The 14,200-nt window shown below is 37.9% G+C and overlaps 2 long non-coding RNA genes across 2 annotated transcripts; one reads left to right on the top strand and one right to left on the bottom strand.

Annotated features, from left to right (window-relative positions):
* Positions 1 to 911: 911 nt before the first annotated feature.
* On the bottom strand, positions 912 to 1,604 carry LOC145442963 (uncharacterized). The gene is made up of 3 exons (XR_013916217.1): positions 1,444 to 1,604; positions 1,243 to 1,326; positions 912 to 1,003 (listed from the first exon to the last, which is right to left on the bottom strand). It is a non-coding gene; the product is annotated as an uncharacterized LOC145442963 (long non-coding RNA).
* An 8,675-nt stretch (positions 1,605 to 10,279) lies between these two features.
* Positions 10,280 to 13,980, top strand: LOC145442979 (uncharacterized). The gene is made up of 4 exons (XR_013916232.1): positions 10,280 to 10,412; positions 10,659 to 10,809; positions 12,391 to 12,587; positions 13,481 to 13,980. It is a non-coding gene; the product is annotated as an uncharacterized LOC145442979 (long non-coding RNA).
* Positions 13,981 to 14,200: the final 220 nt, after the last annotated feature.

Below are 14,200 nucleotides of genomic sequence, written 5' to 3'. Positions count from 1 at the left end.
ATATTCAGTTACCGTGATTCAGAGGCTATTTCACGCGTTTCTTATGACAATTTAACTCATGATAGTGGTGCAATATTATATCCCTGAACTACTTTCTACTTTACAAAAACCAAATTAGTTCATCCAGATTACTGTTCAGATAGATGTCGAAGTAGTTGTAAAACATTACCACTTCAGTAAGTACTGCAAGTAGCCAAAATCTACTTGAGTAGGCCTACCTCAAAATAGTAGAAATATTCAACATATATAATTTCTCAATAACGTGATTTGATAGAGCAAACTTAACGCCACATTCGTATTCAGCGCCTCCAAATTAGGTATAATTGACCCCAAGAAGTCATGGCGCAAAAATCGTGTAGATCAGTGTAATATTAATGATATAAACAAATGAAAATGACTGAAATAGCAACGAATTATATTATGATCCACAAGCGTCCTGAAGCTAGTTAAAATACATTTCAGCCGACTTCTATTCATTCAACATCAGGGCTGACCGTGAACTGTCAGAATAGAAATTCTTCAACGTGTACCGTATACTGTTAATTATTTTATTTACCAAACCGAGAGAGTCTATCTGCACATCAACTGAAGCTGTGCTAAATCGACAGGGCCCTTCATTTTATTCAACGTATTTGTTCACGGTATATATGCACGGATTTCAAAGGGTAGATTGTACGTATACTAGTTCGAGTTTTACGCGTATTGAAACGAATACAAATGCTGCACTTTGCGCCAACGACAACTATCCTCGAAATAATCCAACATGAGCTGCATCGGAAATTACCATTTAGCTGGGAAGTCGACTAGTACGAAAATAGAGACACGAACATTGCCATCTGCCTTCGATTCAATGATTCCTTGCGTCTGCCTCACTGTTACATATATATCGCCATTCTATTAAACAAAGAAGATTTTCAATGATATTTTTATTTTGTCGTCAGCAGGCAATAGATTAATTCATTTCTTTCGCCTTTTGACTCTGCTTTTTCGCCGTTCCCAAGACCTGTGATTAAATTTTACAATGTTCGAAAGACGCGTATTTGTTATACACGAGAAACACAATATTGCAATAATATGACAGAAGTAACAAGGCTTTCCTATGTCTTATATAATGGTTCGTGATAGGAGATTTACATGACACCAAGAAGCGCGCGATAGGAAAATTTATACCATTGTATTTACCGCAGAATGCAGAGCAGACAAATATGATTAATTGAATATTATAATGCAGGGATCACTCACTCTCCTAAATCAAAGGATAGCATCGGTTTTGGTTGAGATTGCAGAAGTAGCCGGGCGGGCAGTCCAAGTCTTGTTGGCAACCCTCTGAAACAAAAAAGAAACATGTTTTCGGTTATTCCGTACTGTGATATTGCATCGCCGCGTTACGCAGTGAAATAACGGACTTTTCTATGCAGTAAAATTCTGAAACACGTGACTTACGTCCTCGGACTTCAGCGAGCGTCATCGCCATTATTGCCAATACAATGCAGGTCAGTTTCATCTTGATTATTGATTATTACAGGTTCTGTAAAACCGACAGCAGTACCTTTAATTTTACGTAAACGGGTAGAATATCACGTCGCCATGTGTAAACGTGATATAGTGATTTTTCATAGTACGGTCGCCATTCATGTTCCTACATTGAGAAGTTAGCTGTCGATGTACCAGCCTCATTTGTAACTAAAGTAGTACAAATGAAGAGAGGTTCCTAATTTTTTTCCAACCATGAATGAGGAATTGGAGGGAAAGTATATTATTTAGTCCGTGAATCACATCATTTGGAATTCACATCCTCATTCCGAGAAGCGAGAGAGTACGGTTGTAAATGCGAGCGACAGTAAATCGAGATTAGCAATCGTTGGAAATAACTAGCTCGTACGACCAAGTCGCGTTGCATTGCGGCTATTACAGCGTATCAAACTGCATGCAAGTATTAGGCAAACGGACACTCTTATTTGGGAATTTCAGGAAACCTATGATTGCTTGAAATCTTATCGATGCCAAATATATCATGTTCTAATAATTACAAGACCGCCTTTTGTAACTTTGAGCAGTTCTAATGGATAACGTCAAATTCGAAGCGACAGCATGGTATTGTCTGGAAACTCGACTAGTTATTTATAATGCGATAAGGCCAGTGACATGGCGATAGAACGCGTGTATATCATCGCGGAGATCTCATAAACAGTGGCGACCGGTCCATGCAACGAAGCACTTCTTAGCGGCAATGTCTTCGTGCTTGAGAGCGGGTCACGCCACCACAGAAGTGAAGATGTCTGTTCCTGTCGACGCCTTTATGGATTCTGAGTTTCCTGTGATACCGGAGTCGCAGACAAATCCTTGTAGTCGAGAAAATGCATACGGAGTTATTCTTAGTATAGTTTAGTTAATGTCGTGACGTGTCGGGAGATATTCCATCATCGTCGCAAGTAGTGCAGAACGAGCAGTGAGAACTACCGTATCTATTACTCGCCAGGCCGAATAAAACCTCGCTATCAACCATTTTCAGTTCCTAATGCTGGGCGAAGATACTAAGAATATATTCACGACACTAAATATCGGCTGAGTACACGCGACATACAGAACGTTTTAATATTCATTTATGCTGAATATAGCCTATACAAGTTCTCAATGATTTCGCAATTTATTCATATTTCTTCACGACCATGCTGAACGTGGCATTCATATAAAATGGATCAATATACACTCGTTAGCGTCGCAAATGCTATTGACGCGAAAAAACATTACAATCAAACGAAAGGCCATGCTGAAAATATTGGTAAAGGGTCTGCAGTAGGGATCTTCAAAAATGACTTTTTTTTCTCAAATTGTACTCGTCACTTGATAAAATTGTTAGGTTACCTAATTTAAGTCTACACACCAAATTTGGTTCAATTCCAGCCAGTAGCCGCATTGGTACATGAAAACAAAGTTTCTATATATTATATAAAAATAAATTACCAAAAATTTCAAAATTTTCTGTTCACCGCATGAAAGTGTTAAGTTGTCTATAGAAACGATGTTCACCAAATTTGGCTCAATTCCAATCAGTGGAAGCGGAGTTATTGCCGTCAAAAAGTTTAAATTTGAATAAAATAGTATTTACATTTGGCGCACTTATAATAAATAATTAAAGAATTGGTCACCGTAAATACTATTTTATTGATAATCCAAATTTTTCGACGGCAATTACTCTGCTTCCACTGGTTGGAATTGAACCAAATTTGGTGAACGTCGTTTTTATAGACAAACTAACACTTTCATTGGGGGAACAGAAGATTTTGAAATTTTTGTGAATTTATTTTTATATAATAAATAGAAACTGTGTTCTCCCGTAGCAATGTGGCTACAGGCTGGAATTGAACCAAATTTGGCGTGTGAGCTTAAATTAGGTGGCCTAACAATTTTTTCAAGTAGCTAGTACAATTTGAGAAAAAAAATTCATTTTTAAAGACCCCTCGTCTGCAAGCCGGCTTACAAAATTATATTTCTTGAGTTAGGTTTGGAAAATGAGTTGTCTTGAAAATTTTATATTTCACAAAACATTTCCTTCGTGATAGTCTTAATATTTTGGATATTGCATCGAGGTCCCAGAAATTTGTCTCGCAGACAGCAGCTTGAGAACCACAGCGTTAGCAGAAATGTCGATGTGTAGATGAGAGGCGTTGTTAATTGACGTAGGCTCGTCACTGTTACGAAATCACTGCATCGAGAAGTTCCCGACATGTTCGTCTGGAACGTAATATGGTGTTTCCTGTAAAACTTTTCCTACCATCATTTACGCGAGCATAATAAATATGATGATGATGAGCTACTGATTGAGGATCTTCACATTCAGGACGCTTAACATCGGTAATAATTTGGGTGAGAATATAATTTCGAACGTGATGCTTTTGATGGCATACCACTCGAACATCTTATCCATTTACAAGCGTAGGCATTAAAAGTTTTCGAGTACTCACAGTAACTACAATAACTGCAATAGATTGACTAGATTTTGCGGAAGGGTGAACGAAACGAAAACGAAAAAACTAAAGAATGGATGAACATGTGATTGGCATAGAGAAACTAAAATTGATTGGTCATATTGTTTGGTCTTTCGTTCGTCAAATTGTTTAGGGGCTAACGAACATAAATCCCAATAAAATCATATACCAGTTCTGTGTTAAGCAGTGGTTCTTAACCGGTGTTCCCTTACATCATCGGTTCCATGAACCAGTCTCGAGGATTACGCTGGAGGTTAATACACACACTCAACCCATATATATAATATGTGATGACACGCCATTATTGGTTGCAGGCAATTATGATCAATAGGCGAATTTTAAATTTGGTAGTGTCACGCCGTTTTTACTGAACATTACGGCTATGCAGCGTCGGGGAAAGCATCGCGTTTCTGAAATGGTATTTGAAATGGAATAGCAGCAGCTGTCCCACTGATTTGCAGTGTTGGGATGACTCGAGTCATGACTTGACTCGAGTCAGACTCGAGTCACCTTTTTCGAATGACTTGACTTGACTCGAGTCACTTTGCTAAAATGACTTGACTTGACTTGACTCGGCGTATCAGAAATGTGGATTGACTCGTGACTCGGAGCAAAATTCGCGAGTCAATTTCAAGTCATCAAGTAATCGGTGTCGATAAAAATCTGCATCTTGCGTATGTTTGGATTGTTCGCGAAACGCTGGTGTAACCCATGAGAGCGACCAATTATTCAATGATCGTGCGATATACTGAACCTTAATTGATCTCTCACAAATAAATTGACCGCAAACGTAGTGATCGAAACTTATGGCTTACGTTGTCGTAAACTAGTAGTAAAGTAATTGAATGGCAAAATGTCTATTTCTGTTCTCACCTTAACCAAACCTCTTGTTTTATTGAAATTGAATTCGAATATAGTTTATATAGCTCCCAACCATTGGTGCAGGCTCGAATTGTATCATATGAATTTGCAAATGGGTAATGCATTGCGTCTTATCAATTCGTTCTCTATTCTCTATTTTGGCTGCTAACTATGAACTGAGTCTATGCAATTACTTACGTAGTTTAACAGTTCTGCATATATGTGAGCGATACAGCGCCTTCTTGCGTTTATATTCAACTCTATACTCGTTTAGCGATTCAGAATCAATGACCACTCAATACGCATTTCAGACAGCTAGCAAAATGCAATGACGTAATCATGTCTCATACTTTGAAATTGCAACTTGACTTGAATTGTGACTTGACTCGTGACTTGACTTGACTTGACTTGACTTGACTCGACTTGACTCGAGTCACTATTAAAATCGAGTGACTTGACTTGACTCGAGTCACCTTGGAAAATCGATTGACTTGACTTGACTCGAGTCAAAATGTGCAATGACTCGTGACTCGAAGGTAGTGACTTGATCCCAACACTGCTGATTTGCAATTAATATTCATTACAACGTTATTGTTTCAATGGTATTGTTATCACTCCGTTGGTGCGCGGTTCATATTGTGCAACAGTATTCCGTAGTAACGTAGGCCTACTATATGTGTAGTGAGATGTTCAATATGGTAGAATTTGGATCATGTGACTCTAAATACTTGAAGATTCGCCCAAGTTAAGATTAAGAACCAACGCGCTAAAATGAAGGTTTGTTTTGATCCCGGCACCACAAAGAGCAGGGTCGGGCACACTACTGCCCGCGACAACATTTTGTGCGGCCCGCGAAGGCATCGAGACACGTAATAGCAATATTGATAGAAATATGAAGCAAAAAATTTAATTACCAAAGCGACTTTATTTAACGTTCTCCTAATACATTGTATCATGATAATTATTAAGTTATAATATTAATATTCCATTTTCTGATTTTATCATCAGCACAATAGCCTGACTTCGGAGTCTACGCATTTTTAACGATTCAATTGTTAATTATCTAAGTAAATCAATACGGAAATGACTTGGTTCGGATCACAATTGTGATTTTACACTCCAAGTTTTGAAGTGTTGCTCAACCTGGAAAATTGAACACGAAACGTGATCCAAAAATTGAACGCCAAGAAGTGTTGCGAAGTGTTTAAATTAAAAGTGTTTACCTAAAAAGTGTTCAGTCTCAAAGTGGCTGGTTGACTGGTCACCGGAACGCAGGGCTCAAAATAAAATCAGATTTTATTGATTCATGAATAAGTGACGCTTATAATACCCAACCTGGGTGATTAAATACGTGCAAACATTGAAATTTCCAATAGCTGCTGTGACAGGGTTTCATAAATTCAGATCAGCAGTTGAAACCGTTTCCGAAATATTCCATGAAATCACGAACATCACAAATGATTAAGAGCAAACTCACTACAAATATCATGCAACTCGCTCAATCATGAAAATGAATGCATAGGGAATTAGGGATAGTGATAACAAAATATCATTTAGTATCTTAAACTTTCGTGACAGGGGCATGGAATCAAATTCATTGGTTACGTCCGTTAGCGGAAAACATGATCAACACAAATCATTACAACATATTTAAAACTGATCAAATGATGGCTTGTAAATTTCTAATTTTATCGTAAACAAACAAACAATGAATGTATCAGTATCACTACCACGATAAACAACCATAAGTATTTTTTTACTCTTAATGAAATTGGGCCTGCTAACCCGGCATCAAAAATATTCTAGGGCTTGCATTACAAGTATTTATATCAGGTTAATGCCAATCACTTTTGTTTAAATAACAAAGAAATCGTTTCTTTGAGTCCATACAAATTTTGCAGATTTACAGAAAAGATTTTGTTGTTATTTACCAGTCTGCTGCAAAATATGAAATCTGGAAGTCATTAGGGCAGTGGTTCTTAAACATTTTTTGGACACACTCCCTTATGATAGCAAAAACTTTCACACACCCCTTATCGTCGTATCATAAAACGCTAGAAATCCCAACGGATAGTTGGATGCCACTGATGGTAATGGTTGTTGATGAGAGAATATTTAAATAATAAATTCTGACCATACACAGAGAAATAACTACAAGCTGCCATGTGCGAAAAAGATTTTAGTTGACAGCGGCTTCACGCCCCTTCAAATGCTTTCTCCTGTTCGAGAACCACTCCTTTAGGGTATGACAATCCAATGCATAGCAGCTCAAAACGTCAACAATGTTTCTGAATACTGCATTTTCACTGAAACAGTTTTATATTCTTGCCATCAGCTGCAATCCAGGCTCGGTCAATCTCTGATTCGTGGCGTGCCATGGTGTTTGCTTCTTTTCTACTGGTCGACTCCAAGTTGCGCTCCTTCAAAATGTGATTAAATTCCAAAGTTTCGAATATGTCAATGAAGATACTATATTTTATGCAAAAATAAATATAAATATTTCACACATGCAGGTTACACAAGCGCAGGAAATGCGCTCGGATACATGTGAAATCCTATCACTGAGAAGGACTAAAATTAGCATAACGACTAATAAAAATATCTTGAATCAGGTCTGCGTTTTTTTCAATTCAGCCATTTTGACATTTACATTGACATTCAGACGCACAGGCAACAGTGAGAATGCAGAACTGTAACTCAGAATGAAATTTATAGCAGAATGTCGCAGGTCTATGTAAATTTGTATGGTCCACAAAAAAGAAAGATTACGGTACCTGTTTCAATAAGACATGCGTTTGGGTCTTGGATTATATTCGTTTGTCTCTCAATTCGGCTTGGAGAAGAAGACAGTTGACTTCATCAACCTCGTCCCAGCAAACACAAAACCGTAAAAGGATCATCCGGGATCATCTCGATTAGGTTCTGATTTACTAAGTGTCGAGGGAATGTCTAAAATACGTAGTAGGATGGTCTTGTGGTTATATTCAATCAGAATAAATTCATACTAGGTGTTGTTCCATCTCATGCATTAGGCTTCGTTATATCCGGTAGTTAACCTAATAATGCAAATTTTTTATCTCTCGCGGGTACGACTAAAATACGTAGAAAGGATGACTTTGTCGGTACATTCAATCACGATGAATTCTATCCGGTTTTGTTCGATCTCATGCGGTAGCTTCGTTCTATCTATTAGAAAACAATGTTCTCCCTTCGTTTTATTGCGTGAGGATGTCACCGGTGTTGTATATTCGTGTTGTTGCTCTAAGGTCGAACAGTTTTGTTTTCTTCTGATATATATGATCTTCATTATCTATATATTCGCTCTTTCGGTAATCTCGCATGTTCAACGAGTATGGCTAATAGTTTCATTCAAAGAATAACTAAATAAGTGAGATGTTGTACGTTTAGGAATATGATTATCGATGCGTGACTTCTAGAATATTTCGGCGATTCAAATTTTACGTCATCGCGCCATACAAAGATTTGACGCGCAACAGGTCGCAGCCAGGCATAGGTCGCTCTTTCTGTATGGTGAATGCCGTCAATATATAGGAATTGTGACTGACTGAGGTAGCGGGTTGAAGGTATATATGCAGTAGCATATAGCTTATGGGGTATTTCGAATTGCCTGTAGTATATGACGCCTAGAGCTGTTTGACTTTCTGCAAAACAGGTGTAGACAACTATCGAAAAGTTTCAGCTTTTCCAGGTTAGAATTAGAGCTAAACCGTTTTTTCCGCATTAGATTACAATTATATTGCTGGCATTTCGCTCTAATTCAGTGAAATTAGACCACTATAATTATCTAGTTGTCCAAGTCGCTTCAAACATCTGAATTACCGGTACCTATACCTACGGCATATCATACGGTAATATTTATGCTTGAATTTTCTAGGTATATAAGTCAATATAGATACATACCTGTAGAACACTGATTTGTGATTTTATAAAAGTTGGTGCAAGAATGGACATTTTCAACTTGATGTTGATTAATGGAGCAAAATTTGATATTTGAGTGCAATTATACCTCGAATCCAGTGACAAGATTATTAATCGTTGAAACCAAACGCAGCTTGTATTTATATTGGCCCAGAGAATTTGGCTAGCCAGACCATATTGATAGAATATGGTCACAGTAAGATGATATTTTGGGATAATTTACATGAACTTTCCAACATTTGATTTGATATGTCCGCTAAAACAGTTGTTATTCCGCTTTCGAATAAGACCTAAATTGCTGGTTTCAATGGTAACTGTGTTTGTCAAAGGCTGTAAAGGTAATTTCTTTTCCATGTTAGATGTTTGTTTGTTTGTGGTGTTCATGGTGGTGGTTCGACTACACTGGTCATTTTACACCAGGCCGGTTCTTATTATTATCATTCCGTATCTGCCCGATGCCGGTGAACTTGGCACTTTGAGTGGTTGTCAATGTTGTACGGGGGTCAGGGCATGCGTAGATCACACAGTCAATGCGTCATTAGATCACAGATTGCGTAATCGCCGGAAATAACGCGACGCTTTTCACTTGGTGAACTCGGCCCTTGGAGGAATTGGCACTAGAACACCTTCACATTAGAAATGCATTTAATATGAATGAACAGTATCAAAAAGGAAATTTAAACGTGTCGTGGCTCGTGGTAGATCTCGTAATCTTGGGATCCGTCAACCCTGTTATCGAGACACCCTAACTCCAGAGTGGAATCGTCTCTCCAAAGGCAAAAAATAATTTATTTTGACGTGATCATGCGAAACATTTGTTGATGAGGAACACTGGCTTGTCGTGATCGATAAACGAAGAAGCGCCGCTTGATATTCCACGGTTTCGATCTCACATACAATGCCAAGATCCATCTTCTCCAAACTTACACGACACAGGCCCGTCACTCACGCCATCGATTCCAAGCAGACCGCGCGTGGTCGGTATATGAGCGCTGCGTTATTTCCCGCGGCTATGCAATCCGTGATCTAATCACGCCGTGACTGCATGATCTACGGATGCCCTGACCTCCTTACAAGATTGACGAATCACTTGATAATACTATTATTAGTTTAATAATTCATATTAATAGCTGTTAATACACTTCATTACAAAATTTCCCGAGGGCCGAATTCACCAAGTGCTGAGTTCATCGGCAACCATCTGCCCACTTATAGCACGGCCCACTCCTAGGCTTTTTAAGACATGGCTATGCGGAGCAGATGGCGAGGAGGAGCCTAGATAAACGGCCAACACTTCGGTAGGAATTATGGAGTCGACGTGTCAGGCTCGAACCCGCAATTCATTGGTGTTTAGCTATAATGGAACGTACCACTACGTTACCTCGCCATACCTTGTAAAATGGGACCGTAGCATTTGGCATTTCGTGTGGCAATTGAGTTTTGTGTGAAAAATTGTGTTTGTTTCAGAACTTATCCGAAACTTTTATTCCGCCATAGATTGTATATGATAAAACGATATCGGAATTGATCCTAGAATGATTCCAAAGCCACTCACCACAAAGGAGGATTTAAAGAAGTTTGATGACATATTGAATGAAAGCAAAAGCCTTTGCAAGATATGTGGTATGTTGAATCTGTTTTGTTATTTTTAAATACTTTGTTGTGCCGATAGCAGACGGTATATATAAACGAAAGATGTGGAAGCTATCAAGGTGTTATGTTTATTATTTTTAAAAATTCAGTCAGTCAAAGTGGACGATCGTATTGCTTGGATGATATTTAGGCTTATTTTAGCATCTTTGAGATGCAACTCTGAACGTGGACGGTCATGAACAGTCAACTAATTCTGTTCCTATATTGACGTATCAGACATTTGCACTCGTACCGTTGACGGCGACAATATTGGTCATTCAGCAAGAAGCATCCTGAAGAAGGTTCCCAGTCTGGTGTAGTTATAGCAGAGTCGGAAAGAATGGGAAATACGCTTTCATCAACCTCCATTTGAACAAGATCACATATAGTAAGAGACATTCATGATATGCTGCAAATGTGACTGTGTTCTTTGTCTAGTCACCCCACTCATGTAATTATTGAGGCTTCATGCCAGGGTTGTAACCAAGTCACAAGGCTCCGAGTCGCAAGTCAATCTCACTTTTATAGTTTTGACTCGAGTCATTTTCAATTCACCACCGGGTCAAGTCCGAGTCCAAGTCAGCGAGCAGAGGTCCAAGTCCGAGTTATGGTATTATGACTCGAGCCAGAGTCTAAGTCATTGTGTTATCTGCTCAGTTTCCAATTTAAGTATTGTTAAACCAACTTTTTATATTTTTTTTTTTGTGATATCGAGTTGGTCGCATTTATAATATACGAATTTGTACTATTCTTTGAAATAACCATGAAATGTCGGTCTTGGCCGTCTGAGTCTCAAGTCATGCGCAATGAGTCGAGTCATTTCCGTACTTTGAGAAGATGACCCGAGTCAAGTCGAGTCAACAGAAAATCGTGACTCGAGTCTTACAACCCTGCTTCATGCAATGAGCATTTACTTTGAAGATAAATAGTAATTAAATAACTGGTTGGTGGTACAAAATTTTAATACTGCTTTCAAAAGTACCTTCATGATAAACGTTATTGAAACCCGAAGAACTTTTCGCGTGCCAATTAAAGAGCTACCGGCACGATAAAGGAAGCAAAACAGAGTTTAATTCAAAACCAGATGGAGAATTATGACGCATTAATGTCGAATTTAGAAATAACATCAATGGAGCCAGAACACAGCAACAATGCAGTGTATAATAACAGTTGCGTAAAACAGTATGACAGCGTGACACAATTCTTTAATTATTTATTATAGTGGTGCCCACCGTAAATACTATTTTATTCAAATCCAAATTTCTCGATGGCAATAACTCCGCTTCCACTTGTTTGAATCGAACCAAATTTGATGAACATCGTTTCTATACATAACCTAACACTTTCATGGGGTGAACAGAAAATTTTTCAATTTTTTTCTATTTATTTTTAAAATAATAAATAGAAACTTTCTTTTCCTGTAGCAATGCGGCTACTGTTTGGAATTGAACCAAATTTGGTGTGTAGGCTTGAATAAGGTAACCTAACAATTTTATCAAGTAGCCAGAACGATTTGAGAAAAGTCATTTTTAAGAGCCCTAATGTCCATGTCAGAGAAACGTTTTAGGGTAGGCCTACTCACATGTCTCGCAGCGTTCTCTACATAATTGTCAATTGCGATACAAACTGTTCGCTTGTACTGGTAAAGCCATCCAACTTCGAATTGTAAAATGTTGGTAGTCTTGATATCAAATTTTTGAAAGGTGCACTTTGAGAAATTTTGGAATCTGTCAAATTATACAAAAAATTTTAGCAAATTCTTTGACATATTTCATCTATTTGGGACTCGATCAACGTAACAGAATTGGTAATTATTTTATACAATATATTGTATTTGTAGTTGAAGTATAGTAATAATTCTTATGGTTACCGCACTTGTAACGATTCACGGCCATAACTGGAATAATTAGAATGATGTAACTTTCCAATTGTCATGCATTTTGCAACAACATTGTTCTCAATTTTCAAGGTGCTGACCATTGGAGGAAGAATCACCATTAAGCCGGGAATTCACGATCCGTAAACGCGGCCGACTGTTTCTCTCCTCAATCGGAAGCGACAGAGGAGATAAACGAAGAGAAAAAAGGAGCAGAAATGGCAAGAGTGTGACAAGTCGCGTCCGTTCGCTTTAATGCGTATTTACATCCGCGAAGCGCGAAGTAGTAGGTGGGAGAACTAATATGTGTTTGGTTAGCGCTTATATAAGGTTGACTCCAGCGCTGTATTTGCTAAATGTTGCGGTGAAATAGGGGTGGTGTCATTTGGTATCAATATTGACTATTAAAAGACAATTTGTTAGTGGTCATGGATTTGTGCGGCCAGTATGCAGTAATTTCTGATGGTCACTTCCCGGGCTTCTGTTCTCCAACCCCTCATGATTGTTATTCTGCTTCTAGTAAGACTGTCGATTCTAATGTTTTATCGTATCATTTGTCGGAGGTTTCGCTCGCTTTATTTACAACATTTTGCTCTCTGCTAGGTCAATTACTGGCTGAGTATCACTACAGCCTAAGGAACTGCACTAATTCTCATTTTAATGTCTTGCTGGTTATCTTGCTGTCAATTCTAATAATTTGTTAATGTCTATACCAGTGCCGCCACTCAAATGTTTTGTTCTCTTTACACAATACTGTTAGGTCTTCAGCTTTCCAGGCAGAGTATCATTCCACTTTCTAGACTTAGTATATATCTCTCCAACTAGCTGCCAAATAACTGATTCGTTTGGATTGTTGAATTGATCATTTTTGACAGAATGTGACGAAATTTTAGTCAAGAATTCATTTTGTGTTAGTAGCTGTTTTCAAAGATTGCTGAAGTAGTCAGCGTTGATCTTGATAATCAAGTAGAAGTGGCGATTGAAGTCAGTTCTCTAGTCATATCATAATAAAAAATATAATAATAAAAACTTGGAAACTTGAGTGGAAATAGTACAGAATCAAATCCATTTTAGTAGGTATCGGTGAAAAAAATGTTGGAGTCATTCGTTACTCGCTACCTCTGCCATTTTCGCAGTACGAATGTCTTAGCTAATAATCGTCATTTTCATTTTATTTCTGCAGGGTGTTGAAAAGAAAACGCCAGAGGGATTATCATCATCAGACGATAAAACCTTCTGATTACTGACTGTTCTCATAGTTTCATTCATTGGCACTACTTTGCACTACAAGTAATTTCGTTCGTTTCATTTTTTACGTCGCCAATATTTACTTGCCAATTCGTTTTGAATTAAATTACCGCAAATGTGATTAATATGTAGTAGATAATGTGGTGTGTGTGTGGACGCAGCCGTGATCAGGTTATGCCCAGTGGTAGAAAACAGGTTATTATGTCAGGATCTTCTTCTAATGTAGGATCTACATTCTACTCACCATGTTTAAAGGCTGTAGTATCTGCATAATATGTACATTATTGAAGTACATGGAAAAGACGTTGAATTGAGTCGACACAAAATCCCCCTTTCTACTACCTGCCGAGATCTAATATCTACTATATCGACTCAGCTTTTCTACATCTTTGGTCTGTACTGTGTTTGCTGGGGTTTTGCTGAAAATGTAATTGATTGCAAACAAGATCCGACAATAAATAAAGTATAATCGTTATTCCTATGGGTTCGGATTTCCATTATAAAAATTGACACATGGTAGGCTTTACATATAACTTTGATTCTAAGATTTTATAGCTGCTTTGAATTGAGACGAGAAAATATACCAGACAAAGGACACATTGATTGTCTTTAGTACAAAAACTTTGTGACATCTTATCGAAGGTGTTGAATACTT

The sequence above is a fragment of the Botryllus schlosseri genome, chromosome 7, assembly GCF_051294905.1.
Source record: "Botryllus schlosseri isolate E-star chromosome 7, Bs_hap1, whole genome shotgun sequence".
Lineage (NCBI taxonomy): Eukaryota > Metazoa > Chordata > Ascidiacea > Stolidobranchia > Styelidae > Botryllus > Botryllus schlosseri.
Note: the sequence above shows the minus strand (reverse complement) of the source record. Positions and strands in the feature narration are given on the sequence as shown.